Below are 5,208 nucleotides of genomic sequence, written 5' to 3'. Positions count from 1 at the left end.
AGTTAATTGCAGCAAAACCATCTGAGTCCCATGAGACACAGAAAGCAACCTCTGTCCTAAGGAAAATAAGAAATTCTGAGGAATGTGAAGCATGCTGTGCTATTTCAGTTGAGCTCAGGACAACTAGAAAAAACAAATATGTGGAGGAAGTGACTGTCTGATATTTGCCCTCTGTTCTAATGCTAATTCTATTCTAACTCTTTCCTGCTTTCTTTAGCCCCTCTTTCTCCAGCTACACAAGATAATGATTTCCAAGAACCATAAAAGAGAACAGAAACACATGCACTTAATTGTCTTATAAATTGAATTATGATTTATGACAGTTTTTACATTTCACAAGTAAGATATTATGCAAATTTTCAGCATGTAAAGAGCTTTTATTTAAAGAGCTTGCACAAAATATTTTTGGTAGCTCGCTACTTGATTTTATTTCTGAAACAGACGAACTGAACACGTGTACCTGTGTCTCAAAGACCAGGCAGTGCACACTTAATTATGTTCAAAAATCTAATCCCTGAATTATGAAATGCAGCATAATTAATTTCTGCATTAGCAGAAGTGTTCTTTAAAAGTGATGGAGCATCCCTTACCATATGCTTTATGGTTCTTGCAGTTGCATTAACAAGAAGGAACAAGCGTCTTGCATAGCTGGATATATAGCCAAAGATAATTTTTCTTTCTTATCTATTCTTCCAGATCACCTTGAATATAATAAAAGTCTTTTACTATATCTGCTAGTATATATAAATAAGACTGTATCAGTATATACTTATGTTAAAAACAGTTGCCAACATATAATATAGACATATAACATGTAACATAATATATACATGTAACAAGTACATATAATATATAATATGTACGTATACATATAACAACTAATCAGACCAAAGATTCAGCTGGCTGAGCATTTTGTTTCTGACAATGTCCACTAACTCTGAAACAACTGAGGAAAGAAGGCAGAGAAAAGGCAAATACTGATCTATACTTCCCTCTGCTGTACTCTTGCAGCTTCCAGCAAACTGCAACTATAAGAATTCATTCAGTGGGAGGTTTCATTTGCAAAATAAATGCACTCTGAGCATTAGCCCAGTGCTCTGAATTTATTGTAAAATGTCACATCGATTAATTTCTATCCATCCAGGCCAGATCATGTATTGATTCCCCTCAAACAGGAGGCTGAGTGTCAGGATTTTAAACAGTGGAGTGGTGGAGTTGGCACACAGATTCCTGTTTGGTAGCTGCATTTTTTGGGGTAGGAAGTAATAGTGCAGTGCAAATAGCATTGAAAGGCAGCTGAGATGAATGTTTATAAAGAAAAGACTATGGAATAGCAATGCCTGAGGTGTGTGCTTTGGACTGAACAAAACAGTGAAAAAATTTGTCACTAAATATCCTGGGTATCCAGAGGTTGAAAAGCATTTTTACTGTGTTCATCTCATCTGAATTCACAATGTCCATGTTCACAGCCACAGAGTTTTGAGGATAAGGATCCCAGATAATATTAGGTAAATGAGTTTTTGGTGTTTGGAAGCTGGAAAATCAGCGTCTTCTTTTCCCACTCATCCTAGTCTAATAGAACAAGAATAAAAGTAGTAAGCTGTTTCACAATTGTCTCCATATTTCAAAATGGAATGTGTTGAGGGCTGGGATATTATATTTGGCTTCTCCTGTTTGGCTCTTTGGACAATTCACACTTCTGGAAGAGCCACTTACTGCCACTCCAGAGCAACATTTTTCCCTGAGTGCACATGGATTTCACTGCAGGGCTGCATGCTCACAGCTAAGATGGAAAGGGCATAGCTTTAAAGCGTTGTTGGTAAGGGGTAAGCAGGACACTGTTTTTTTTCATACTGCCTTTTTCATGGTGTATTTTATTCTGCCCATTGGTGTGAGGCAGAAAGACAAAGCCAAAAAGACCAGAAGAATGGTGGGTCGGGGTCTGATTGCTCACAGCCTGAGCTACCCTTTTGTAATGTGATGTTTACAGGTTTTGTCAGAGATTTCCCATTCTAAGCACGTTGTGCTTCACCTCAAAGTTACCATCTACCAATTAGAGTATTGAACGGTGATGGAAGGCAAAATCAGAGAGCAGGATTTTCCAGAAATGCCCTTGGTGCATTGGAGCTACAGAGGACCACAGAGATTATGCTAATTCCCAACCCCCAGGAGGGAGGATGTTAAGGCTCTGCAGCTCTGTCTGTCTGGACAGGGCCACACGTTTCTTTCCCCCATGTTACAATTACACAGGCAGAGCCCATGGCAGTGCCTGTGCTTGATGGAGACAGAGCAGAGCTCTGAGCAGGTGCAGGCAGGAGCTGTGCAGTGTGGTTAGTCAGGGCATAAGCAATAATATGGGATCACAGGAACGTACTTCCCCCAGCTGGAATGGTGCTGGTCCTTGTCTAAATTTGCCTTTAATCATGCTCAGCATCAGTCTAATGTTTCCTTCTGCTGCTCCTGTTGCCTGAAACAGATTATTTCCAAGGAGAACAGTTAAGACTTCCCAGTCATTATCTGCCTGCCCGAAAGCTGCTGAATGTTACAGAGACACGTGGCTGGAGTCACCTCGGGATCGGTCAAGGTCTGGGAATGAGAAAGTTAATTTAAACATGTTCCAATGCCAAAATGTGGATTGGGTAAGTTCTGTATCCCCCTATTGACCCTCAGACACCTTACTGGATTTATGATCTTCAAAAGGCTTGAGCAAATCAGGTCTTTGAGAATCTCCTCCTGGAATGAAAGACAGCCTTTAAAAATAGGATTGAATACTCTGTATCTCATTCCCAGTGAACATGTTCTTCAGTATGTGTTTGAGATTTTTGTTGTGCCTCTCACTGCCTTATCCCTGAGCACAGGGGTAAGATTGAATAATAGGAATGTGTCCTGAAGACCAGAATCTGCAAAACGCATTTTTTCTTGCAGTATTTCCCATGGAAAAAATATTGACATAATGTTTTCATACTACCATGACTAATATCAAGTGCTGTTCTCAGACATTTTTCAAATACTTTTAAATAAAGAAATGAACTTCTATTACTACCATATGGAATCAGATTAGCCCTGCTGTTAAGGTATTCACAAGGAAGGCAAATCCTTCTATTTTCTCCTGCCCAAAGCAATAGCAAAATAGAAATAAGCTGGGTGATTACCAGTCTGTGGGTGATGGAATTCAAGGTCATGTTGTATTACTAATCATCTAAGCATCACTTGGAATACAAAGTTTCACATGCAAAGCCAACTCTGCTGAGCTGTGCTATAGCACCATGGAGGTAACAGGGAAGAAAAAGAATTTCTTAAAATACCAATGTGTTTTCTGGCACTTACAGTATATGTACCCCACATTTTTATCTACAGATTAAATTTTCTGGTGTTCTGTATTGTATCTTCAGAAACAAAACTCTGCCACAGTCAAATGAAAGTTTAGGTACCCACAATTCAAAGGCGTGATTCAGTGGTTTTAAATTCTTAAGTGTGATGCTGTGGGTCATGCCAGAGGATTTAAATAGAAGACAACTCATCAGTAACTGCTCATTTATTCCTGTCTTCACTGCCAGGAAGCAGAAATAATACCCAGAAAATTCCTGCCTTTCCCTCACCACGGGATCACATGAGGTTGGAGCTTTGCTCCCAAATCACCTGACACCCCTTGCATAGCTCATCATCATCGTTTGCATCCCAAGGAGCACAGGAGCACGTTCTCTACCCACCTGGGCTTTCTGCTAATGCTTGGGGCTGTTACAGTCTAAGATTAATGAACTCTGAGCTTCTGTTCTACCAGGATTTGGATGTGAGACGTGCCTCCTGCTAGCGAGGTGTGACCATTTGTAGGAATGGTTTTAAGAGACTCCTTTAGCATCCAGTCCTGCACAGAGCTGCCCTGGGTTCATCACATTCAGGCATACATGCTCACATAAAGAATGAGAATTTTAGTGCCAATTAACAGCTAATATCAAGTACTTGGCATGATGCCACAGACATCCTACGGTGTTAGAGTTCTAGTGTTTTCCAAAATTAATTTTCCTTTAAAAAAATGTATCGCTAGTCCTTCTTGATTACAAGTGTTAGCTTTTGTATTCATTAAATTGCCTGAATGAGCCCCAAGATAGAGGTTGATGACATTTCTTCAATGCAACAGCTTTTTCCAGAATCTGCACTTTCATCAAAGTACTCCTTTGTAACAGGCTGCCTTCTTTTTTTTCTTTTTTTTTTTCTCCCAAAAAAGTTTTTGCAAAAAGGTGGAAGAATTTTTTTTTTACTTACAGGTTTTATTTCAGTCCTATGGAAATCATTAATTTCAAAAGTCAGCATCAAATAACTTCCATCCTGTTAAATGAAGCAAGTCATGACAGCTTTCTGGACTTGAATACATTGCTGCCACACCAGCCCCTCACCTAAAAGTCAGGGGTTTTAAACTGATACTGAGGGAAGGCCTAGAGATGATACAATGCCCTAAGGAACTGCAATTTTATTTTATGATCAGCTTTTTGAGAATAATACTTTGGCTATCTTTCCAAATGCCTGCATTTGGAATTGATATTGTTATTGAATTTTTGACAGTATTGACATTTTTAATTAGAACCATTAGGTTTCAGAGTAAGCAATTAAATTGCTGTTATTTTCAACAGGTTTACCTGACTGCTCTGCTCGTCCAATGGTCCCAAGTGCCTCCAAACTCTGTCTCATAGCAGAGAAACAGCAAAAATTCCTGAGACAACAGACAAAGAGTTGACAGAAATTATCAATATGGAGACCTGAACAATAATGAGATTGTGGAAATAACAGTAAAAGATTAAAAAAGTAAAATGAAAGTAAATACAAGTGCAGTGTATATATTACATCATCCATCTGCATTCAGTGAGATTCTCAGTTTTAAATATATATTAAGCTGCTGCACAATTTCCTTTTTAACAGAGCAGATTGTGAAAGAACATCTAAATTCTTCCACAAAATTTATGTTTCCTTCTTCTGCAAAGCACAAAGTGCTCTAATGCACAGCACACAAATTGTCATGTTCTTGTCTGGGGAACAGTCTTGAACTCATTAGTCAGTTTGCCAGCATAAGGAACATAACACAGAACCTGTGAGATGCATATGGTACCAACTTAGAGTCTTATGACCAATCTGGTTTTTGTAATAGTTTGTGAATACCTCTAAAGTAAATTAGATCTATTAATCTATCTGGTTTGGGATTTTTTTTTTAATCTC

This window comes from Poecile atricapillus, chromosome 11 (genome assembly GCF_030490865.1).
Source record: "Poecile atricapillus isolate bPoeAtr1 chromosome 11, bPoeAtr1.hap1, whole genome shotgun sequence".
In the NCBI taxonomy this organism is placed as follows: Eukaryota; Metazoa; Chordata; class Aves; order Passeriformes; family Paridae; genus Poecile; species Poecile atricapillus.
Note: the sequence above shows the minus strand (reverse complement) of the source record.